General features: G+C 35.1%; 1 long non-coding RNA gene across 2 annotated transcripts in view; it reads left to right on the forward strand.

The window, feature by feature from the left end:
- Positions 1-9,051: 9,051 nt before the first annotated feature.
- LOC115607529 overlaps positions 9,052-27,138 on the forward strand; it is a 47,270-nt gene continuing 29,183 nt past the window's right edge. For both annotated transcript variants that reach the window (XR_003991263.1, XR_003991264.1), the window contains exons 1-4: positions 9,052-9,207; positions 14,274-14,532; positions 16,981-17,142; positions 26,602-26,802. This is a non-coding gene — a long non-coding RNA (uncharacterized LOC115607529). The remainder of the gene's footprint in view (positions 9,208-14,273; positions 14,533-16,980; positions 17,143-26,601; positions 26,803-27,138) is intronic.

The following is a 27,138-nucleotide window of genomic DNA, read 5'->3' on the forward strand; positions in this document are numbered from 1 at the left end:
CCGTTTTGCCTTCTCTCGTTATAGCCCACCCGACCCGGGTGCAGAGCTTAGCTCCGGGGCCCCGCGGTTCCGCTGGGCGCGGCAGGAGCGGAGGACAGGCCCGCCGGCCTCCAGGAACCGGCTCGGCATATGGTGGGCACAGGCCGCCGGGTTCCCTCTGCCCAGCCGCTCCGGGCAGCGGGGGTCCGGGAGGAAACCGCGGGCTAAACCGCTTTCTCGCCTCCCTTACAAGCTGTCCTGGCCCTGCGAGTAGAGTAACATGGTAGTTTCTTCCTGGAGAGTACTTGTCCTAAGGGGGAAGGAAGAGCATCCTCTTAATGAAAAGAATTAAGCTCAGGAAGCAGACCTTTAATGGTGTAATGATGTTTCCTTACTAAAAAAAAAAAAAAAAAAAAAGCTTAGGTTGATGCTGGAGACTTCATATTTTGTAATCTCAGTCACAGTAGCAAAATTCCTAATTATTAATCCAAATAAACTCAGTTCACACTGTACCTTTGAGTGTGGACCATACTTCCTTTGATGATATTTTTACACAAGATGTTAGAAGTAGGCCAAGTGTTTGCCACTTTTCATAGCCTTTGAACTGTTTAAGTACAGCAGTAGCCAGGCTGGACTGACATCAGTGGGAAGAACTGGGGGTATTGTTCTGGCACACTGTTCCCCTTAACCACCAGTGCAGGAAGGGTGTGGGACAATCAGGGTTGAATAATAAACATGGGGAGTTTAAATTTTAAAGTTTAACGTAGATTGTAGAGAAGCAAGAGACTTTCTGAGGAGGTGAGAAAAACATTAAATCTACGAATCTATTCAAGACATATGAGTCAGTCTGATTATTGTCTATCCTGGTCATCAATATGTCTCTACAAAGCAGTCATAAGGTTAATATTTTGCCTTTTTCTGCACTGTCGCAGGTGAGGTCAAATTTGTAACATGAATGTCCATAGCTGTCTAAAGTGAAAAACTTGCCTGTGCACTGTGACAAGACATGTATGAGTCCTGAAATAATCCAGCTCCTTCTGTTGATGTGGTGGTAACTTCTGCAGCACCAGTGTGCCTAATTGTGTATTTCACTGAAGTCATTGCATTACAGATGAGATGTATCGAGTGTGAGCTAATCTACATAGTCTCTTTTGAAATGAGAATTCAGCTCTCAGGCAAAGGTTTCGGTATGAGTTACCCTCTTTGTTTTGGCTTGTAATGAGCCCATATATAACTTGGAAAAGGCCCATAGCACTTAATGTATTTCCTTCAGCTGTTGGCCGGGGCTGACATGTGAACAAGTACTGTTGTTGTGAAGCGGAACAAAGTAAAAAGAAAAATGTAAAAGATGCAGTGGGGTCTTGCAGATTGATTACTACACCTGTGCGTTTACCACAAATGGTTAATATCTTCTTACAGACTGGATATGTTTACAATATTCATTTTTATCCTTTATGCTCCAAGTTCTTAAATGTTGCATATAGAGGTTTTTTCCATTTTAACTCATTACAGGATTGGTGCCTAAACTCTGATTTATTTAAGAGATTGTGAGCATTTGTATCTAACAGTATAATTATCTGTAATTAGTTGTTCAATGTAAAGTTAACTATAAATGTTAAGGCATTATCTCTGAAGTCAGTGGAACAATTTTGGAGGTGAAACACTGATGTTTTTTTCCTGTGAATATTCATCAGTCCTGCTAAAGTAAAAGAAAATGGGCTGTTTATTATAATTGGTGTTCTTGGACTGCAAAATGCATGAACTATGAAATTAAATCACTGCAGGATTTTCTGGCTTTGCCTGGTATTATAATCTCTGTGTCTCAGTTTCTTTTAATTTTAATCTATCCTGTTTCAGATATCACAATTTTATGTTTGGGTTAGCCTTAGCTAATCATATTCTGGTTGTAATGGCTTTTGAAGCTGTTGATCAATCTCAAGCTAATTAGATAATCTTTCATCACGGGAGGTATCAAAATGAAGTTAGTTCAAGATTTGTTAAAATCCAATGCATACATAGGGGAGAGAGAGCAGGGCAAAAGAAACTGAACTCAAATGTTACCTATTGCTTTTGGCAGCCACTGACTGGTAAGCCAGCATATAGTTCAAACTAGCTATAAGTTTTGCTGCTTTTCCCCCTTCTGACAGCAAAGCAGAAATAGGTAAGTGACAGGCAAGTGTGGGGAACTTACTATGAAAAGTCTAGGATGTGTGGAGACAGACAATGAAGTCATGGAGAAGATGTGGGACTGTTGTCCCAGAATGGGAGGCGTAGGGGCCATGTCTGTAAGAAACCAGGTTTCATTGGTTGTGGAAGTATCTTAAATTATTATGTAAGTTTGTACAGGTACTAGGAGTTTGACTAGAGCTGGCTACCTAAATACAGTAAAAAGTTTTCTTCTTTTGTTTAGTGTAAGTTAATGTACATGTAGGTTGGGTTTTTAGGCACTCTTTGTGGGAATATTTACACTTTAGTATGTGCTTTATTTAAAACTATAAAATAGTATTGTGCTGTGTTCTCATACAAGTATAGAAAAAGAATTATTTAAGGAATTAACTGGACTACTGTTTAGCAATGGACCAGCCCCTTGTGATTTTATTCTTTTAAGAAACAGCTGAAACATCCAGGCTTTCTCACTTTTAACTACATTTTTTACTTCTGAAGACAACTGGTATTTTCCAAAGTGTCGTTCAGAATAGAAAAGCTTTGGTTTTGCTTTTTTTTGTTTGTATTGGTTTTATATTGCTATATATATGTACAAAAGTTATGCATAGGTTATCTAAAACTCCAAAGGCAAGTCTTTCTAACATTACTGAGTATCTAGGATATTCAGACTATTTGAGAAATTGTGATCTTTGCAACATATGCACAGTTACAGCTGGAAAGGCGAAGTTATTTAGTATAATTCCTATGTGGACAAGTAAGTCCCTGACTGGACAGCACTTATTTGTTAAACTTGAGCTTCCACTGTAGTGCTGTTCTTGATACAAAGCACTGCACATGAATTAGTCTGTTAGCTTACTTGTTTATTTCTTTAATGTGTTTCTGGAACTACGGTGTTCTTTGCTTTCTTTTCTTGTAACTGAGAAGACTCAAGATTCATGGGAACAAAGCCTGAAGACAGCACTATGTCACCTAGTGTGGGGTTTTTTTACATATTAAAAGACTGTTCTGAGTCCTGTGTGTTCCGTCTGACTCAATATTAGAAGATGGAAAATTTGTCACTTGTGAGAAAGCAACTTTGACAGCTAATCATCCTGCTTTTAAAATCTGCCCTTAATTCTAAACTTCAATTTGCCTGTCTTCTACGTCCAGCCATCAAGTCTCGTCACACCTTTTGCCTTAAAATGTAGTGTTTTAGCATCTGATGTATACTGACATAAACAAGCACTGAATATTTATTTGTTGATGAATTTAAGAGATTGAGCATGTTTAAGTCATGCACAGATAGATATTGTGTCTTAAGTGATTTTTTTAGTTCTTTCTTCATTTTACCATCTTTTTAATGTGGCAATTAATAATGCAGTATTTCGCTATGGGGCCTCACTGATACTTCTGGTGTACTGTTTTCATTCTGACTGTTTCAGTCAGTACAGTGAGAAGAATTTCTTTCAAATGTCTGTGATAGCTGTAGCAGACAGCTGACTCCAAAGAGTGGTGTAAGTGAAAATTCTGAATTCTGTCTCTTGGGAACAGTTGTTTTGTCTGTGAAAGATAATTTGTTCAACTTTAAACAGTGTTGGGCTTCTTTTTTTGCTTAATCTAGATATTAAAAAACCTTGCAAGAGATAGAATTATTTAAAACTGATTAATGGATTTCTGTTGGTTTTTTCTATTTTTTTAAGAGAAAAGTGTCAGAGATCTGAATGTCAAGTTCTTCCAGAATTTGCTTTAATTGGGTCAGATTTGTCAACAGTAAAAAGAAAACCAAAGTTTTGCCTCCCAGGAGATGAGGCTATGATAGACTAAATGTCATAATGATGTGAACAAATGAGATGTAATATGCACTGAAAATATATGTTCTCCATTAAATTCCCACAAAAATGATTGAAAATGTCTTGGGAATTATTTAAGCAATTTACAATATTGTTTAAAAAGGTACATCTGGGCACACTGAGTACAGTCTTTTGTCGTTCATTAGCAATGTATTTAATGAGGGTTTTTTTAAGTGATAGATAGTTAAGGTAACAGACAAGTGACAGATTGTTTGTCTTTTAACGATTTCCCTATTTCAGGCCCATTACAAAGCAATTAGAAATCTGACAGCGTTTTTACTCTGCATTACTGATCATCTAAAGTGATGAGAAATGAGAGGTGATGAATATTAATTGTATATTTTCATATAATTATCATAAATTATTACCTTGTCTAGTGTGCTGCAGGTGGAGTAAAATCAATGGATGAAAATTCAGTCAAATACGATAATTTGAAAGATTTCACGACTTAGTTTTTGTCTTTAAAGTGCAGTGCCAATCAGCCTAAACCAGGCATATATTAACTGAGGGAAATAGAAAGATACTCATACTTTTCCTTGCTTTGCTAACACTGATAAGCATGGCATTTACTGTCATGCCCTGTGCCAAACTATTTCTCTTGTAGCCTGCCACATGTATACTGGAGTTATATCTGTTCCCATCCAGCATTTTTTTATGAATATGTACTTAATATTTGATCATTAAAACAATATTAAAAGCCACGCACTTGGCTGAAATGAGAACCAGCTATTCTCATATTTTTTCACCCACTTGATATATATGCATTCTAACTTATCATTTATTTTTGTTGTCCTTCTATTCTAAGAGGACCCCAGCCTCTACCAAAAATTAGGAGTAAGAGTCATACTTCATATGACTTGTTTGTTTAAAGTTTGGACCTTTATTCAAATTTTGTTCTGAAGATGCAGTCATCGATAATAAACATCCATAATAAGCAGTGGTCACTGAATCTTACTTGCTTCACGTTTTAATTAATAAGTCTTCATAACACTATTATATCATTGGTCTTGAAAGTTCAAAGGATATTATCCTTTTCAGACAGGGAGAAAGGAGGCACAAAGTTTGAAGTGTCAAAGTACTGAATTTTGCTGTTCTGTTTTGGAATATGGAACTCTTGCAGTTTACAGTACTTCTCTTATAATGCATCTCCTATGTTCAGAGCAGACTTTATTTATGGATAGTGGAAACACTACAAGAATAGATCGCAGGTGCTCCAGGAATCTAGAAAATGTGATTGGTGTTTGTGTTTTTTCCTGGGACATTGTGGTTGATACGACTTGTTCAATATCACTTTAGAATTTTTAGACAAAGTTACAAGAATTATGTCCAATTCATCTGGGGCAGCAGACGTTACCCATGAGACAGTTCATTCTTCCTGCATTTCCCTGCACATTTCTGTCTCAGTTAAGTGAGGGAATTGGAGGAATCATAAAACCAAAGTATTATATCATGAAGTCTATCAGAATCAATGCACTTAAAGTCAAAGACTGCATGTGCAAATTTATAGTTTTATGTTGATTTTTCAATGCTTGACTTTGCAAACTTGATAATCTAAACAAACTGCATTTGAAAACTTGCATTAACATGATATTTTGGCTTTCAAAATTGCCATGTTAGTAAGAAAGAACAGGGAGTGGCGTGTTTTCCCATGGTGGCAAACCTCATAGGAAGCTGCTGTCTTAATTTGGTTTCATCTATGAGCACAAAAACTTAAGAGCTGCCAAAGGGGTTTAAACATGTACTTAGGCTTCTATCTCTGATATTGGCCAGTGATGGAATGAAAATGTAATGAGAAACAGCACTAGTGTCGAGAAATCCTTCAGGTATTAAATGTGAATTTTCCATATGTGTTTTAAATTATTCCCTGGGTCCAGAGTATGTAGTTACTAGCACACTACTGTTTGAAATTAAGGGTCTCATTCATCAACACACTAGCATTACTTAGTTACACTTTGTTTAGGTGGTATATTCTAATCCCCATTTTCATCATAATGGGATTTCCTCTGAGATGTTGTCATTCTGTGAAAGGCCTCATGCCCATACCAATTGCCTGCAAATGAAAAAGGTGGCATGACTAGGCTAGTACCACCAGGTCCTTACTCCTGAGGCCTCGTGCTTATTTTAATGAATCTTATTTATGCAGTCTGAAGTCAAGGTCCAACTCTGAGTTTAAATTATACATAGATGAAAATTGAATTGCTTTTTTACCCAGTTGTACGCCAGTACATTATGTAGCAAATGTTTTCATATGTTGTAATTTCAATCCCAGTTTTGTCATGTAGGCTTAGTAAAATGAATTCATAAAGAATTGCAGCATGCTCTGTGAGATCCTATGAAAGGAATATTTCTCTCTGATACACATTGTTCTCGATATCCCTCTGCAACTCTGATGGGAAAGAGTGCCATTTTACAGCTTTCCTTTTTTCATGTCAGTCATGGAACACAGGACAGTTTTAATACCCATCCACTCACACAGTATTAAAATTGCAGTTGTGCCTGGCTTGCATGTGGATTTTTCAAACAAAAGGACCTCTTTTTTTCCTGTCCCTCCTGTACATATGTTCGCATTTTGCATAGTCACATGCTGCTAACCATGTGTATAAAGCCACATGTTATGGTATATTTCTTCTTTTTTTCAGTTCCTGCAATAAAAAGACTGAATAAGACTCCTTTTGTTGATATACCTTTATCTTTATTCTGATATACTCAAACCAAATATTCAGATGTTTGAAAACCCTTATCAGAAACAAGCATGTTTAATGTCACATTGGTTACTTGCTAATGCAAACTGCAATATACACAGAGGCAATGGAGCAACAACTGTGGTGTCTATAAAGCTTGCAAACATGACAGATTGACAGTATTTCACAGTTTATATTAAAACCAGCTTCTTCAGAAAGATAATTATAAAATGAAATATTTAGTTCTGGTGTTTAGATTATTCATTTTATTTTAATTGGCTTTTTCCAAGATAATTGGATATGTTTCCACATGTTTGTTGAAGAGGAGCACTGGGCTAATTGGCTTTTTGCTTATTTTCTTTAGAGATACAGTTTATAATGTATCATACTTTTGATTAAAATTTTTCCATTATGTGGACTCTTTAAAAGACTAAAGTACTTTCCAAGTATGGTGACAAGTAGTAAAATGCCTTTTAGTAATACAAGAAATAATAGTTGTTGTACCTCAAATACCATTTAATTATATATTCATGTATTACATATATTCTTCAGTCTTAGCTTAAGCAAAACTCCTGTTTTCTCTTCACTTTGAGCTGGCGGGTGTATTTTGAAGATATAGTTATGCTGATTTAATGACTAGTTGCTACTGAAAGCGGTAAGATTCTTCTGCCATTTGTTTTTTGACCCATTCAGTCAGGTGCTCTTGTTGCCCTTGTATCGGCACTGCTATTCGTGTGACCACAGTGAAAGAATTCATGGAGATACATGAGCAAAAAATCTAATTCTGAATAAAAAAATAAATTTGTTTTCTTGCTGATTTAGCTGCACTGAACAGGATTGCCATGTGTCAGTGCCAGCACAGAGAAGCTGTCTGGAGAACTTGTTCAGGACAAGGGGAAGAGATGAAAGAGGGGAGCAAGTCTGCCCATTTTGATGTCACACAGCCATGGGATTGTACTGCTTTATCATCAAATTGAATGATGAGCTAGGCTGAGTAAAATTTATAAAATGGTAAATAAAGCTCTGAGAGAATGCATATCACCAATGAACATTTGAAGGTTAAGATCTGTAAAAGAGGAATAGTAGTCACTGAAGACCAATCCAGTCAAATAGAAATAAATGTTATGAATGAAGTTTTCATTTCTTTCTAATTTTTGGAACTGGTACCAAGATTTATCTAGTTTAACATTAAAATTATATTTCAGCAATATAGTTGGCTTTTTTTGGCTCATAGTATTACTCAGTTCAACTTTATTACCTTCTTGTTACCTTAATGTTGATTCGGGGAGTGGTTGTCCATTGATATTTCAGGCAAGTTCAGGGCCTGTTGTGCTAGACTCTTAAAAAAAAATAAATATCCTATCAACAAAAAAAAATCTATTTAACAAAAGTCTTAGAGGAAAGAATAATTCAAGAAATTTGGGAAGGCAATGAAACAGGAACCTATGTTGCATAACTAGTCAATAAGTAGAGAAAGAAAATAGCAGTTTGTATGACTAAAAGGTTTTTTAGCTGTTTTCAATGAATGGAATGTATGAAGTTGATCATGGTTATTTATACAATATGGTGATATGTTTGCACTTCGTAGACTGTGAAAATAATTATATATACTTCAAACACAAACATTCATTTAAGAAATGGATAGCAGGGCTTAAGTAAGTCCTGCAAATGAACATATACACTTCTATTTGCATGGAAGAAGAGAAAAAAAGAAAAAGGAAGGTTATTTTCTTAGAAATAAGAATATCTCTGGCATAATTTGTAACATGCTGCTCTTCTGAGTCTTGTTCTTTAGAGGATTTAACTGGAGCTTTACTAGTATACCAGAGCTTGATGCGTTTCCTTCTCACAGGTAACTTGCTCATCAGATGGCAAATCTTGTGCATAAAAAGTGTAATTTTAGGCCCACTAGAGGGACAGTGTATGTCAAAAAACAGTAATCTGGTTTAGGTTTATGTAAATTCTGACCTTGATTGAGGTCATTTTATCTGAAGGTCTATTACATACTTGTTTCCCCCTAAGTTAAAGACAAAAAGATCCCTTCCTGTTAAACAGCATAAAATAGTTACAAAGCTCCTGAGTTCTTGGTGATGTCATTGTGGAAGCAACTTCTGAAACACAGTACAGATAATCAGATTAGTCTAAGTCCACAGAGAATGTATTTTCTTTTACTATTTATAGTCTCCAAATTTCCCTTTCAATTTAAATCTTGCTACTTCAGAAAAGAGGAATGTGCAAAGTATAGGCAGTTTCCAAATGAAACTCTTAACCTCACCATGTTCTAAAAAGCTGAGAAAAAATTATGATACAAGCTTGGGTCAATTTTCTAATAATTATTTAATCATCAGTCTAACTAATTAACAAAAAGCTTATGCTTTCATTTTAGTTACAATCTTTTCTACTTCTAAAGAGGAAATTGCAAACAACAGAAGTCTTATAAGTGCTCAGGAAAAATGCCATATGGCATGCGCATCCTCACGAAAATATGAGCTCTAAACTTCGCAAATGTCTTCATGCCACGTGGATGCACAACCTACATTAGCAAAAAATGTGTGAGTACAGCCATGGCAACTTTTCATGCATGTTATTTGTCGAAGATGCTTAATTTGCTGCTGTGTGATAACTTGTAAAAATATAATGGAGTAAATGTTTTGTTAGCATCAATCTCGGGCTAAAGGTGAAGTAAAACATCTTTGCATGTTTTTGTACTTTTGCTGTAGAGTATACTCTGTTTCACTCAAAGGGAAAAATATCTCAAAACCCTACAGATATGTTGATTTTCAACCTCTGTCTTTATTTAAAGCTTTAGTTCTTTCAGTGTTTGTGTCTCTTTCATTCTGGATCCATCTGTAGCTGACTTAGTGGTCCTGGAATCTGTAAAATAATTTTGTCTTCTCATGTTTCTCTGGCTCTTCCTCCTCAGTCAGATGGCAAAGTGGGACACCAACTCTTGGTGTTAATAACTGATTTCACTTAGGAGAGTTGAAGATATTTTTGTAGCAAAGAAAGCACAAGAATGATTAGAAATTGCAAGATACTACATGTATTTATTAAAGGGAAGAGATCCCATTGTGTACTGAAAGCCTTCTGCAGAGTGCAGTGGGGATTGGGTGCTCCCCAGGAGCTGGGGCCAGGTGTGCCAGCCAGCCTGCAGGGCAGGCGCAGCGCGGTGGCCCAGAACCCAGGCAAACTGGGGTTGAGCCTGCAACACGAGTCAGTGGTGGCCAGCCCACGTCGAGAAGCCAGCCCGTGGGCCAGGCCTGGGTGCAGATGAGCGGGGCCCATAGCCGGACAAGGGCAGGGGCATGGCCCCGACACGTGTGGGGCTGCACCTCGGGCCAGTCCGAGCGCTAGAGCTTCAGCTTACAAACGGCTCCTGCAGAAGGGGCCAGCCTTGGCTGAGGCTGCCCTGCAGAGCTGTCTGGCAGCTCCCCATGGTCACCAGAGGGAAGGAGGGGCAGCCCTCAGCTGCACTCTCTCTGAGCTGGCCCTGAGCCCAGCAGCCAAATCCCCAGGAGCGGGATGCAGTCGGGGCCCTTACAGCCATTTGAGATCACAAGTTGCTGCTCCCCCTTTTTCTCCACTTCACAGAGGAGTATGGCAGCAGACGGCAGCCACTTGAACTGTGCAAGTATAAGTGACACCTAAGTTTCAAACTCTTACAGCTTTGTATTTACCTTGTTATCTACTTAGCTAGTAAAACTGTGCTGTCATGACACAAGTATCAATTTCTTTGTGAACACTTATTTTCGTCAAGGAAATGTATGTTCTAATTTTTCACCCTGATTTATTTTCCATAGTGTGGCAGCTTTGTTCCTCAGGTATAGAGTAGGTTTTGTCTGTTCAAGGCACTGAAAGAAAATCCATTTCCCTGGCATTTGTATGAGATGTATTGGGTGCTGTGTAGTTTCTCAAATAAGTAAGAACAGACAGTAAATGCTGTGGGATTGTGATATCCAAAGAAGGATTGTTTAAACATTCTCTTCTGCATTAGGCACCAGTTGCCGAACTCAGCAGTATAGTTTTTTTCTTCTTTTTAGTGTACTGCAGAAAAACTTTTCATGGCCAGAGGCCTGTGGGATGCCAGGATTTCAGTGGGGAAGTGACAGAGAAAGGAGTAGCAGCTTTTTTCTATTCATGGACTCCAAGATCCAGGATAAAATTTCCATTCAAGCCTTTGGCAAAATTCCCAACAATTTTAGTGGGACACGAGTTTCATACACAGTCTGTACTTACTGGGTTATCACTCTAGGTGTACTCATTTAGAATGAATTGTCGTTTTGTGGTAGCCTGTAATTTGAAAGAATATTAAGAGAAAAGGAGAAGATTTGGCTTTCCCAGTGCAAGGAATAAAAGGAATCATCACTTTTTCTTTCCAACTGCTGCATGAGTTGAGAACAGTTTAGTTTACTTGGCAGGTGTGAGGTTTGCAGCATTATTTGTTCAAGAAGGCGTTTTCTTCCCAATGCACATTATATGTGTTAAGCTGCCCTTTGTTGTGGGAGTTATGAAGGCAGTTTCCCAAACATATTAAATTTACTATTAGACTTTGTTTTTTGTCATGCAAATGATATATACTGTGGGTTTCTTGTATAATAAAATCAAATTAGAATTTTCAAATGTCTTATGATGATGTTAGTGCAGGCCTGTAACAAAAAATGTTTCAGGACCATAATATATGAAACATCTTGTTCTCCTCTATCAATCTAAAGATATAGTAATATGAGCATACATACATGTAGTATAACAGTAATGTAAGTTGAAACAAATATGAAACATATATGATGGCTGGAGAAAAATACTTCAACAGTACAAACAAATAATGACTATACATAAGATTTGCTTGACCCCTCCATAAAGATCTGATAAGATCTGATATTGCCATTATTTTAATTTTAAAGACCTTTGGTAGATAAATAAAATGCCTTTGCTGTGCAGATAATGCTTTTCCTGGGAAATCCAACTTGAAGCACAAGTACAAAAAGAAAAATAAGGTAAATTTAAATAGAAGACTATTAAATCACTTTAAAGACTATTAAATCAGAAGACTATTAAATCATTTTCAGAATGATTACTGAAAAAATAAAGCAAAGAATACAAGCTTGTCAAAAACACAGTGTAAATAAATAATTAAGGTGAAAATGGATGACTAGATATAACAAAGAGACGACCAAATAATGAAGGGCTAAAGGGTGGTTGTTACATCTGATGTACTTCATTGTATATTGTAAGTAATTGCTATCCATAAAAAATTCCATGGCTTCTGTATAAGAAAAAGAGACAATTTGACAGGTAACACTACTAGTAAGCGACAGCAAGTACAAATCCTTGGCAACTGTCATTATCCTGCTGTTGAATCCACATCCAAAACTGTGTGATAACTTTGACCTGTACAGCTGTTACTGAACCAGCGTCTGCTAAAGTAACTATATTTTTCACTTACAGAAAAAAATATTAGCCATGTGCAGATTTATGTCTTAGAAAACTGTATGGAGTGTTTACTTTTCTTATGTATACTGTTGGTTTCTACTTACAGAAGAAATATGGAGAATTTTTCTTTAGTTAGACTATAATGAATTATCAGAAAATGGCACTAGAGCAATAGGATAAAAGTTTTGATTTGATATAGCTAAACAATTTCAGCATGTAAATTAACTGAAAGTAAAAGTTCCTTTTGTAATAATTACAAAAAGTTCTCAGTGCTTTGGCCATGAATAAACAGCAGTTTAATTGCTTTTAAATGGGAAAAGTTTTTACTTTTGTTGTTGTTGTGTGTTTGGTTGTTTTTTGTTTTTGTTTGGTTTGGGTTTGTTTTGGTTTTTTTTACCCCTCATTTCTTTTCCCGTTTAAACTTCTGGTTTCAAAATATTTTCACTCTGTATTTCTATCTGGGCATCTTTACTTGTGCTGTAAAAATAGGATCACAACATCCTGGTGTTAGCAGCCAGCAAAAATGAGCACTATTTCTAAATGTTTCTTGTTTCTAAGTGCTGCTTCTTTCTAAGAAGAAATATTGCTTTAATATGGAGTACCAAGTTGTTTTTCCTGACTAGTGAATGCCATTTTGAATTGGCTTTTGAGGTTTCCACATATTAAGACTTTTCTTTTATGGAGATTTTATTTAATCTCCACAAGAATGTAAGCAGTGTTACATCTAAATTTGAGTTTTCTTAAAGTATAAACCATCTCAGCAGTGACAGAGTAAGATTACTCTTGGTAATTGTGTGTTTGCATTTTCTGTTTGAAACCACCTCAGTTAAGGAATTGGAGTGTGTGCATTAGTACCCTAAGGTTTACATATAAATACATATAAATAATTGTTAGGATGGTGGCAAATTTTAAGAAAAAGCTGGAGAAGGACTGGGGAACAATAATAGTAGTAGTCCTGCAGGTACCATTTTCTTTGTATAGCGTAATTTAGTGGCAGGAGGTTTTGAAGGTGCCATATATTGTTGTAAAGTAGTAGCCCTTTGCTACACCAGACCACTTACATGATGGTTTATTTGTCATGTAAACAAGATAGTTCCTAGTTAATACTAACAGTACTATTAATATTCCATCAAAATGGTTCATGAGTCATAAGGATGTTCCCTGCTAAAGGAGGAAGTTATCTATAGAATAATGACAATTAGTAGCTTTTTATTGTATAAAGAAATTTGTTTCTGGTTTTGTAGTTATTTTCTGTTGTTGAAATGGGTAACAGAATGGTCTTTTAAGGAAAAGAGTATTTACAAAGAATAATGTCCTCTTGCTGTCACTAGTCAGAATTTAAACCACAGCATAGTGTGTTCAGAATCATAATACCAAAGTTTTCTTTGATTGAACTCCAATATTTAGTATTCCTGTGATAGTATATTAGCTTAAGGATTTCCTAGGTAAACCTACGGCAATCCACGTGGACAAATTTTGAAGTTCACATTTGTTGTGGCATTTTTGTAATTATAATGGGAATATTATGACACTTAAGAATTATTTGAATATGAAAGAAGAATGAGAGCTTGATCTCATCCAATTCCTGTCTTGCGTCTTTCTTGATCTTTGTGTTGTTGGCACAGTTACACTAGTGCTGGTTTGGATCTTCCAAAGACTGGATAACATTGAAGTGCGTGATCTTCCTATGGGTGAATATTTCATCTGGACTTTTGGCCAATGGTATAAAGTAATTTTATGCCACTAATAGTAGCTTCAACCTGGAAGTTGGAGGCGCTTGTTCTCATAATTCATAATGTTTTTATGCAAATAAACTCTCTTTTTTAACTTTATGAGGTAATGTTCATTTTGTATGAAGGAAGGCTAGCACAGACTCTGTGCTAGTGCAGTATAGTATAACTGAAATATATTTACCATACTACTGGCTTACAGCACTTTATACAATTCCCATTCCGATCAGACTTGTGCAAAGATGAATTTCAGAATGAGCTGCATTCTGAAATAATTTTATAGTTTGCAGAAATAAGAATTGAGATGAAAATATTCACATGGTTTAATAGGGTGTTTTCCAACTTTAAGTTGTAGGCTTTTCTGAACTCCATACAGTCAGCCATACTAATTTAAAGTAGTTGAAAGACCAGAGCAAGCAGTTAAAATTTTAACTATATTTATCATATTTCTATTTCAGAAAATGTTTCCCTCCCTATGCAAAAAACACTGAAGGGAAGCAAAGCTCTAAACAACTTCTATTTGCCCATAACATTCACCTGCAATCAGCAATAGTAACAAGAAGGTCAAGACTTCAAGATTGTTCTACGTATCAGTTCAGAGCTGTGATGGAGTATCGGACATATAAACAGCTTCAAAGCAAGCAGTGCAGATAATTTCTGTCTTATATCACCATCCAAGAGAACCAGAGCTGAAAGCATTCCCACAGGTCAACTAAGGTAATCAAAGCTCTTCTCTGTTGCTTTTAATTATGACTGCTGAGTTCAGTCACCTTGTAATGATAATTCAGTTGATACTATAAAACAGACCTTGCAAATTTTTAGTAAGATTTCTTGACCTAGCAATTTCTGAGTATATCCTTTTTTAAACTGTTTCATCAAACATTTCTGAAAGACAAAATTACGATAAACCAGGCATCCCAGTTTGCGTTACAAATTTTTAATTGACTTAACAATAGATCCGTAATATCCATCAAGTTGATGTTCTGTAAAGAAGAATGTGATTCTCCATAATTAATCCAAAATGAATTGATTCTCTCTGTCTGGAAAATTCCAGAGAACAATTGGATTTTGCAATGTACCATAAAGGTGAATAAAGTGAAGACCTTGTGAACAAAAGTGTATTTAGATGTGTTTAATTTAGATCTCATCAAAAGCTTTTTGCTCTTAGTGTCTTCTGTTTTGAGTAGGGAAATTGTTTTAAACTGAGACAAACCTAGATGATTATAGTTGTGATGGTATCCCCCCGTTTGTGTGTAGATGTGACCTCAGATAGGATACAAATGGCTCTAATTTTCTTTATTTGTAAATGTTTTCTGAAAGTGCTTTACTCAGAACAATTAAGCTATTTATATTTGCTAATTTTATATAAGATGTATTTTAATGTACTTGTGCCCTGATGTATGGAAGTCTTAAACTCTAAAACAAAAAAGAAAATACATAGTTACTTTTTAAGTGGGGCACATTCTGGCTTTCATATCTATATGGTTTAGTACTCAACACCAAAATAACCTCACTGGTTTACTAGCATGAGTTGCCTTAGAAATGCTAAAAAGAAGATAAAAAAAGCTAGGAGTCTTACATGGTCATTTTGTTATTCAAGGAATGTGGAAACTGTAAAATATGGGAGATTACTTATGGTTTGAGTGAAGTATCAGTTCAGCGCTAATTGAATAGAAAAATGGGAGAGAAATTCACATTTTAGGCCTCAAACCACTTTTGAGTTCTGCATGGGAACCTCTTGTTGCAGACTAGGACGGAGGCTGTATGTCACAGATGTTCTTGCTGAAGTATGGCATTTTGTTATAAATCTGCTTTCCATGCCTTCTTTTTTTCATTGTTTTTTCTTTTTAAAAACAGTCTTATTGTGATATTATTCAGAAGTTGTTTGTGGTTTGGGCATTTAAAAATAGTATTATGATTTTTTCTTTTTTAACTTGCGTATTAGTTTATTTAATTTTATTCTGGCAGCTGCATTGAATATATTTTGCTATCTGGGAAACAGAAACAATTAACAATAAGCCCTACTCTGCAGTCACTGTACAAGCATAATTGCTGTCAATTTGATTGAAATTTTGCCTGAGAAAAGACTGTCATCAGTTCTTAGTTTTTAAGCTAGCAGCAATAACCTACACAGTGTGCACTGAAAGCACGCTTTATAATTTTTCTTAGAATCCACAACATTTTTTTTCTGCATGTGTTTGTGCTGATAGATTTTTGAAAAATACTTTTAAAATTCAATAATTTATTTTCTGGTGAAATTCCTAAGATACTTCATGAAAGGACTTCATAGTGGACTTAAACATCTACTTTCCAAGTATTCTGGAAGTTATGAATAAATTCAATTTGGGATAGATTAAGTCTTTTTTTGCTTATAACAGTCCAATTTCTCTGCATTTTATATATTTGTAACTTATGTGCTGTGATCTAAATTCTTCCACTGAAGAATTTTAATGACCATATGTTCAGATTGGTTTTCACACAACATTATGAAAGTTCTAATAAAAAAGTAAAAACAAACAAACAAAAAGACAACTATATAAATTTTTTTCTTTAATATCCTAAGCTGGATTTTTTCTACAGAATTAACTGTGCTCTCTTTCAAAACTCTGGCATGTCTAGAGGGCATTTGATGTATTCAAAGTTATTAAACAGCAGCCAAGTGTAATCAAAGTCATAGCTTACAAAAATGGCACAAGAAAGATCTTTGCTGAAGTTTCTGTGTCCTTAATTAAGCCAGTAGCCTCTAATAGAAGTTTTCTTGCATGCATAAAGTAGATTTGTAGCTTTTGCTTCAAACTCTAACTTAAATCCTTTTTTTCTTTAAAATGAGTTTATATGAAACTTTTCATCCTATTCCTAAAATATGTGACTTGTTAAAAATTCCTGTTAATGCTAGGAAAAAATAAACTACAGAATAATGTACAATACTGTTTGTCATTAAAAGGCAAGAATACAATACTTTTAAACCAATCCTTAAGGATGTGTTTTTCTCATCCTATGATTTCTAGTAATAATCACAAAAATATAAGATGAGTTGTAGTGCAGTTACTGTGATCAGTAAATTAGTTGAGAATGGGTTTCTTATTTCTGATTTTTTTTTCTGACCTAATATTGATCATTAAATATGTTTATAATCAGTATTCCTTACCTCTTGCATTCATTTAGCTGCTGGAGGAGTGCTCTGAAAAGCCGAATCTGAACATGGCTGCACAATGACTGTTCTTGGCAGATGGCACTGAAGCGCTAGAACCTAAAGACATACCCCATGATGCTGATGTTTATATTTCAACTGGAGAGATCTTTTTCTATCCATTAAAAAAAGAAAAGGTAAAAAAAACCCAAAACCAAAACTGAGAAACCCCAGCAAATGGCTTAAGGGGTGCAATTAAAAATTATTTTCATACTGTCTTTTTGCATGGTTTAACAAAACTAATGTTTACTCATTTACAGCTCAGTAAGAGGATAATGTGCTTAATGAAAGAAAAATCTACTGACAGCCACATTTATTGCCCTTCATTAGCATTGGTACTTAATTTAATATAGATCTGAATAGACATTAGGGAGCCTGCAGGAGGTTAAATGGTGAAAATGTAAAGAGATTATTGAATTTACTGTTTAGTTTCAGTGACATCAAACAGACATACTTAATTAGGCTTATTCCACTAGCAAAAATAATCCAGAATGTAAGATGGGATTCATTAATGGTTTTTGTTTTGTTTTTGTTTTTAATTTTGAAAGTTTAATGCAGCAATATGGAATATCTACTATCCTTTCTTCATTTTAGATTGTTTGGTAAGACCGTTACTAAAATTTTTCTTCTTTTCTTCTCATTCTTTTACCAAACTGGTAATTATGTTTTAATTTTTTACAAAGGTGGGGGAGGGGGAATTATATCAATCCTTTGCTGTTTAAATGTGAATTTAAATGTTTCTTTCTGTCATATTTTAAGATCATGAAGTACCTTGTGAGATGCCTGCAGCAAATTTGTGGTAACATAACATTAGCTTAAGAAGGGTTCAGTATCACATTCAAGATACCCATTGGGTATTGTATTAAACTATTAATTCCACCTGCATTTGTGATAAAGACCTTTTAATTGGTAGAAGTTAATGCATTATAAAAAGCAAAATTATTGTTGGGGTAGTGTATGTGTAGGTAGGAACTACAATTTGAGTGTACAATTCCAATGAGAAATGCAAGTAAGATAAATAGTTTAACATTGTGTGAAACATTCCAATTTGTATAATCTTGTAGTAGTAAAATGTGTGGTATGTTTTTTAAAAAGGTAGGGACAGCAAAGAAGAGAAACAAATAATTTACCTAGTGTGTGTATTTTGTATATATAGTGTATATTTTATATATATATTTCCTTGCACTTTTGGGCATATTTTTTCTTATGTACTCTCTTTAGAAACAAGCCTTTGGTTTTATTTTTCTACATAGTTGTAAAATAACATTTCCTATCTTGGGAAGCATTAAGAGACACGCTTTAGTGTTAAATCTTTCATTCTGAATTTCAAAATATTCAAAAGATCTTTCACTAATTCTTTTACAGTTTGATATTCCTTACTAGAAATACATTTGAAGAAGATATCTAGTGCTCATTACTGGCTATTTACCTAAGAAATGACTACTGTATAGCTCTCTCTATACACATAAAAATCTCATATTAGTTACTAGAGCTTTTATGGTACAAGTCCAGTAATTAAAAGTTTGTTAATGTGTTCATGGAGGTATTAATGAATGAAACATATATTAGTAAGTGTGTCTTACATAATCCATGTTATATATGACAAGCTGTTGTTGATAACATTAAAATTGAGTATGATACAGGTGATACAGTTGATCCAGTCACTAGAATGCCTGTAATGAATGGCCTATATATTCAGTAAAAGGCACAGATTGTTTTGTTTGTTCTTGCAAAGGTGTATGATAAAACTGCTGCTATTGCAGTATTTTTGTATGGGTACTGCTAGAATTTGTTACAAAGTCTCTGCTGCTACTGTGTTCTAGTTTCTCCATGCATATGACTGAAGTGTTATGATAGATTTTCAAATTCATTAAGCAAGTCTTTTTTTCTTTCCCTCATTTTCCTCTTGCAAGCCAAGTTCAAAACAAAAACTTCCGTGCTTTGTCTGCATATCTTTGGCTGTGTTTCACCGTGACATGCACTGCTGTTCTTTTAGCACCAAAGTGTTGGCACACGTTACTGAAAATTTCACACCATCTCTTGCTGGATCAGCAAGCTTATCCTACCAAAATCTGGTGGTGTTGAATGGTTTTTGACTGATAATCAATCTTTATGCTGCTCGACAGTTGTTGCTGGGACACAGACTAGAGCAGGTGGCAGATGTGCCTTGTCTTTTGAGAAAAGAAAGAGTAGGTGAGCGTGGGCACTGAGTAACATATTGTGTGTCCATTAAAAGGGTAAGTGTAACAGGAAAAAGTCACTGCTATAAGTAGAAAAGCCACCAATACCAGAAAATAGGCCTTTTTACACAACTGTTTACAAGTTTAATAGAGCTGGAAAATGACAGTTAATTGTGTAGAAATGCATGTGCTCAAAAATTAGAACAGATGTTAAAAACATTCATAAATTCTCTGTGTAACATTCCATAATACTTTTTTTGCCTGTATTTTTTTTAACTTATATGTAGTCTGAATGACAATGTATACATTTTTAAAAAACTACAATGTATTGAAGATGGGTTTTAGAGGTGTATAAAGACGTAGAGATAGTGCATATATTATATTTTCTTTCTGTAGCCGAAGACTAGTAAGAGAACATGGAGTAGTATGATCCGTCAGTATAAACACTGATTGCTGCATTTGAGTCAATGCATAGATAACAAGGTCGAATGTCAGTAGCAAATCCTTTCTGCGTGGGAATGGAAGATCAGTGATATACTGTAAAGCCCCAACCCTGCAAATATATTTCCAAGTGATTTCCAAGTGATCCCATGGAAATCAGAGAGATTTTTTAAACATTTTCAAGAGCAGCACCTTTGTGGAAATCTGTATTTCAAGTACTGTATAAATCGCAAAGTCTTCCTGAATTCTATTATCTTGCATACAAGATACTTCATTGCTTCAAGTGGTATAAATACCTGATTAAAATATAATTCCCAGTGATGTTGATGTCTTGGTTTATTTGGATTTATTCACCTTATCATCTTTCTGACTTTAAAATTGAAATTGAGATTTGCATTAAATAAATAAGGATTCAAACATAACTTGACAAATTGCATGATCTGGGATAAAAATGGAAAGCCATTGCTTCCCTTGATTTAATTCAATATTTATAATAAATGCATGTGACATATCAGTGATAATGTGCCATTCCAACAGAAGTTTAGCTGAAAAAAATATTAGGTCTCAAATATTTAAAACATATTTTGAGGAGAGTATTGTGGCACTAGTGTGTTACAGAACTGTGCCAAAAATTTAATGCTCTGTAGTATCTTATTCTTCTATGTAATTTGGTGGTAGTCGGTGGTTGTATTTAATTGTTCATTGGAAATATATGGGAGACCATGTACTTCAGTGTTTGTTTGCAAACACTTATATATTTAGTAGTTACTGAATTTCAGAATATATTTGATGTTCATATTTATTCTTCTTAATACCTTGTATTTCTTCTGTCAGCTTTTATTGTACCCCCACACCTATTTGCAGTTGAGTTTCAGGTCTCTCCAGTGCACTGCTTCATTTTTATTTCATTAGTTACCAGGTTTTTAAACTAATTCCTTTTTGTTGAATTTAATTCCAGTGACATTAGCAACCTTGACCAATAAAATGATCTCCATAAAAAGTTTGTGCATTTTATCAGTCATGCTACTGTGGGAAACAGGACTTCTTCTAGACTTCATTTTCCATTCACGCATATTTGGGTTTCTGTGTTTGCCATTTCCCTTGATCTTGCTTCAGAGTTGCTAAGCTGGGGACAAAGGAGTTTTGGCTTAATCAGTCAATTGTGGACTTAGACTGCTATCCAAAACCACTTTGCTCAGGTCTAATTCATAGTTACTACTGAGAGTAATATCAGTGGTTTCTACAGGAGCCTTCAGAGTAATGAAACTAAGCACTTACACAGCTACATAACTGTACTTACTTGAGCTCCGCTGACTATAATGGGAACTAAGATGTCTAGCTCACATACAGATAACTTAAAAGTAGACACCTAATTTAGCTGTGCAGATCTTAAGCCGAATCGATTGCTAAAGACAGCATTTTGGCCAAAATGCTGTTGTTGCTATACCATGTTCAAATAGGACTCTTCATCAGGGACTGCAGTGCTAGGACAAGGAGTAATAGTTTTAAACAAGGGAAGTTTAGGTTAGATATAGTGGCGAAATTCTTTACTGTGAGGGTGGTGAGGCACTAGCACAGGTTGCCCACAGAAGCTGTGGCTGCCCCAGCCCTGACAGTGTTGCACACGGCCTGGAGCTATGGTCTAGTGTGATGTTTCCCTTCCCATGCCGGGGTGTTAGAACTAGATGATCTTAAGGTCCTTTCCAACCCAAACCATTATATGATTCTATGATTATTTGTAAGTCATACTGACAGGGATTCCGTGCACAGAGCATGGTCCATGTCACTGATCACATAGGTGTTACATCTGATTAACACATCTTATTAGATGGGTAGAGTGTTATTTATGACCTACCTCCAGCTCTCATTCTGTGGACCAATATAGTAAAAGGACACCAGGCCGGGAAACAATTAGTGCATAAATGTTAACTTTTTTACTACCTAGCCAAAGTCTGTCCTGTGTCAGTAGGATGTATAGGTTTCCACTACTGCGTAGTGAAAATGGAACTAAAAATAATGAAGAGAATTTTGTGTCATTTATTAATGCATGTGACAAGGAGGCCACTAGAAAAAATAATCAATGTTTAGTGTTCTTAATGCTGCATTTCAGGTCTGTATTTAAATGAAGAGATAAAGGTTTTTATTTTTTTTTTAATGACATTTAGATATCATGTGATCTACAAAATGAAATAATTTACCAAGACAGGTTCCAGTTGACAAGAATGTGTGGGAATACATTTAAAATAGGACATCTTTTCTACAAGGATTAACTGTCAGTGAAATGATGGATTCTTACCATTCTAACTATTGACTGATTTGGAAATGTTTCAATTCCAAGCAGCATTTGAAATAATATAGGGCTTTTCCTCATAAACATGTAAAAATTAGTGGGCACATCTTATTTTTCAGAAAAAATGAATCTCTTCTATGAACTTAAAGTTAATACATTTTATTACAAATTTGCCTGTAATCACTGTATTGTATGTTATTATTTCAGTGCATTTGTACTGGAATTTTGTTCTGAAAAAGGAATATGCTCTAATATGCAGAAATACATATCACATATTATGAGCTTATCCATCTTATAGGCTGAAGATCTTAAGATACACAACAGGAATTTGTTGTAAACTATTGAAGTTTCCTCTTGAAGCATCATATATCAAAAAAGAATTGAATACTTAGAAAATAGCTTGGTTGTATCCTGAAAGTTAGAATGACAAAAAGCTGGCCTTTGAGAGGGATGCCAGTAAAATGTGGATTATATTTCGTTTTAAAGGAAAATTAAAAAAATTAATTTTATTATTTTACTATGGAAATTTTAGATTGAAAATATTAGTACAGATTATTACAGCCCTTTCCTGTTGCGAGTACCTTTTTGAAATCTGAAATATGCCCATTTCTGAGCTATTTTGGAACCCTTCACAACATTGAAGTCTCCCTCCTAGCCACTTAATGGCATTGAAGTCTGTAGTGCTTTTTATACGGGGTTCTAGTGGTAAGATCCAACTTTTAATATGCTGTGTCTTTTCCTCCTTTAGATTTCTCGCTTAGCAAACTCAACTACTTCTTTTGGCACCAGAAGATATGTATAGTGTTCCCTCAAGAGCCTCCACAGCTGATTTTGAGAAACGTTTTTCCAGACAATATGTATGGAGTCTTATTGATGGCACAATAACCATAGAAAATATATGTTAGGCTTTAACTTTCTTTCCTGGTCTTAGGCTTCTGCCCATTAACTTTTGTAGTTTCTTGAAGGAATATGAGAAACCTTTGTGGTATACTTTAGCTTGATGATGTTACTGGTTTGTAGAGACTTTTTCCACCATGACAGATTGACTAGATGCTTGATTTCTGGGAGCAAGCAAAAGGCTAGAAGTTGTAAACTGATAGTCAAAAGTGATAATATGTTTACATACACAGACACACATACACACATACATAAATAAAACTAAGACAGGAGTGTTAAAATTGAAAATTCTTCAAGAAACGCAAAACATTGGCATCTGTCTCCCCACTAACCCGTAGATTGCAGTAAGAATTTGAAATAATTTATTATCTCTGACCCATGATGTAAAAAAAAACCCAAACCAAAGTTGATTGCCAGTTGTGTGGAATGGAGAAATTCATCCCAATCTGGAACAAGACAGACAGTCTTCCAACCATTATCATTGTAGATCCAGTGAATGCAAGTTCAAGAGGAAAAAAAAAAAAAAGATAAATATAGAGCACTGATTACTAAGAGGCATTCTCTCTGTTCTCTCTGCCAAATGGAATAAAATTGTTTGCATTGTAAAGTATCAACCTATCAATTGAATTTTTGGCTGAGAGCCAAAAAACCAGAGAATCTTAACATTTCACCCAGTCTCTATATGTTTTTACCACTCTGCATTGTTGCTGCAGTGTCTTCAGGGCTTATCTTATTCGTGCCGTTTGGCGTTTACACCTGTTTAATTCCTCAAATAATTTCAGGTTTACTTGAGTGTAAATATGGGAAGAATTCATATGACATGACATGAATAAATGTTATTATTTCTTTTAAAATGTACCACACCAAATATTTGATTTCTTGAAACAATTTGCACTGCTTCCAGACTGCTCAAGTATAATCATAGGAATTTTTGCTTAATTTTTATTATTGATTCCCTGTTTGTTAGACTACTAACTAAAACCCTGATAGTTTAAATTGCTAATAATTTAAATATTTTCAATTATTTCCTAAAGTCAAATATAACTTCATTTTTAGAGGAGAAATATGTTTTTTGCGAAGTAAAATCTAGATTTCAGATTCCTATCACACAAAACATATTGAAAAACATCAATCATATGTTGCTGAACATAAATTTTGATTTGTCTTTTGTGAAAAGCATATAAAAGTCTTTTCACAATCTGGTGGCCTTCTTCAGTTTAAATGGACACTAACACCATGACCTATTTTCCTGAAGAGTTCATAGAAAAGTTCAGGGCAAGGGGATGAAATATGTTGATTGGCAGAGAAGATGGGATGTTTGTAATTTTAATCAAATTTCAAATTAAGACATACTTCAAATAATATGTCAGACTAGTGTTACTGAGTTTGAAATCTAATGACAACTGCTGTCATTATTAGTTAAATGTAGCCAATGTGCCTGTGGCAATAAATGATGACACTTGAGAACATGCGGAAACAAAAAGCTCTCAAGTATTTAAAGGAAAGGGAGTGACTGTAAACTTAGTTGAACACAGGAATGTGACCTGTGCATAATATGTTTCCCAAATATAGAGGCATCTGTAACTTGAACAGAAAACATAATTGAATGCAACATTATGTGTTGTTACTACTAGAGTGTTTAGATTTTAGGAGATCTGGGCTTTTCTTCCTATTTCATAAGTATCTATCAGGGATATTCATATTTATTATATTAACACTTAAATGTATTAACATATAAGATACTTCAGATTCATGTCTCTGTTATGGTTCTGTACCCTTTAACATGTATCACTCAATGTTTAGAATCTTAAAAAGTGGGAACTGAGAAAATTATGTTCCTTTTTTAAAAGATTAAAATAGTTTTTTTGGGACGTTTTGGATTCATGAAGTTATGAAGGTTGTTTAAGGCATTGCTTGATATTTATTTCTATCAAGCTGAGGAAATGGAAAGAAGTTAAAGCAAGGTGTGCCTGAGTACATGTGCATAATATAATGTACAGCATACAATATCAGTATGTTTGTAATACCATATGCTAGTCCCTTTAAACCTAGGAGTTTATTCCTTTTTATTACCATTTGAAGAAAGTTTCTTACAACTCTAAATCTTGTTTCAACAATGACAGTTTAAAGCAATTGTGAAAGAAGGAGGTAGGTGTTGGGAGAATAAGAACACAATTTTGAAATGAGTTCAATGTAACAGGAAATGTGTGTAACATACAAACCTGGGCTCAAATCATGAACAGTACAGTCAGTACCTAGATAGGGAATGACAAAGGAAAATGTTAGTGCTCTGTGAGTTTTCGTTTGTTATTCTGCAAGTGACATTCTTCATTCTTTATAGTGAACCTCTCTGTCATCATATTATTAAGAATTCTTTTGGTGGTGGAAGGTGTTCCTTGGCATTTGAACTGTAATTATGCTATCTTGAGGTAATAAAAGATTTACAGCCACTTTAACTAGCAGTAGAAATGTTACTGTGTGTTTCGGGGGGGTTACTTCCTTTTAAGTAATATATTCTGCTTATCCATAGTGTAATGTTAATTTGCTGAGTTAATCTTCACTTTCTGTACCAAATTACTAACTAGTGCTGTTGATCTTGTTTAAATACTTTCATCAGCTAACATTAAGCATAATAATAATCATTTAGTTTTTGAAAATTAGGGTAAACTCTGCCATAAAAATTTTTGTACATGTGTGTAAAGAGCTACGTTAAGATTTGTGACTTTGCAGTATGAAGCACTTAGTGTTAACTTAGTGGTTAACAAATTAAGGTATATTTTCGTTGGCAGTAGGTTGTACAATTCTAATTGTACACAGTGGTAGATTAGTGAGAACCACAGAATCATTTGCCTTGAAAAGGACCTCTGCAGATCACCTAGTCCAATCTACTCAAGTAGGGCTAACTTCAAAGATAGGACAGGTTGCTTGTGGTATTATCCAGTCAAGTTTTGAAAATTTCCAGAGGTGGAATTCCCAGCCCCTCTGAGCAAGCCATTCCACTGCTTAATTACTGTAATTTTTTTTCCCCTTATATTTAGTTGAATTTTTCTGTACCATAGCTGTGACTGTTTCCACATGTCCTTTTACCGTGCTCCTTTGAGGAATCTCTTTCTCTGCCTTTCCTATAGCCATTCTGTAGGTAACTGAAGATTGCAGTTAGACCTCCTCTCAGCTGCTTTCTCTCCAGGATCTCTTAACCTCTCCTTTTACATCACGATGCTGCATTTTATTCCCAATTCTGAAAGTCAATGAAATCCGTTTATTGTGTTGTAGTAATAGTAGCAGGTCCTTGTAGATGACCTAAATATTTAAGCAAGAAGGGCTTCTATGTCAGCTTATCTGTTTTTTCTTACTGTATTTATTAGTTTAATAGAGTATATCCTCTCTCCTTACAAACCTTGTCAATCTTCTACATTCCATTGTCCATATTTGCTCTATTTCTGTCACATATCCTAGTCATATAAAGACCTCAACATATTCTTATCAGGGTTAGAAACTTCCTTCTAGCCTCCCATCAAATCACTTTTGTTGTGTGTAACAACATTTCCAGTTACAGCAGCAATGTGAAGCATAGGGTATGTTCAAGAGAAGCAGCAGTTAAACACTAAGGGATCCTGAAGAAAGGAATGAAGTTGAAATATCATCTGATGCCTCTGTTTAGACACCTTGTTTAGACATTTTTTAAGTCTGGGATTATAAAATCCTTGCCCTAGTTCCAAATGAGTGTTTTTATTATCAATGGTCAATAAAGTCTGATTCCCATGGCTATTATTTCTTTCTTCCCCCAGGAATTTTGTGTTGTTGCTGCACATTCCAATTGCAACAAGAGAGAGATTTCAGTCCAGTCTGCACACTGGAGATTACAAACACTCTTCTGGGAACTGTGAAATATGGAGCAGAGTCTGTCAGAGTGAGAAGATATTCCCTCTGCCCAGGAAATAGAAACACCTGTCCACTTCTATAAATGAGACTTTACCACTATTCTTCAGGTTGTTTTTGTTTTGTTTTGTTTTTTATTTAAATGCTCACTTCTGTTTTACTTTGTGATAAACTTGGTGCTGCCAGTGTTTTTCTCTGCACTTAGTATAGCTGAAGTAACACCTTTTGGGGGAATGTTGCTTTGGAGGTTCCTGGTTTGTGAGCCCCAAAAGACTGGTAGCAGCCAAACTTCTCAAATCGGGTAGGATCATGGTCGCTTAAGGATGCACAGCAGCATCAATGGCAGTGCACAACAGGCAATTTCAGGTGGCAAAAGTTGAGTTTATTGTTGAAAAACATAGTGGAACACAGACACTCAAGTGCCTGATTTTGTGTCTATGCTGCTC

Source organism: Strigops habroptila, chromosome 4, assembly GCF_004027225.2.
Source record: "Strigops habroptila isolate Jane chromosome 4, bStrHab1.2.pri, whole genome shotgun sequence".
Taxonomy (NCBI): domain Eukaryota; kingdom Metazoa; phylum Chordata; class Aves; order Psittaciformes; family Psittacidae; genus Strigops; species Strigops habroptila.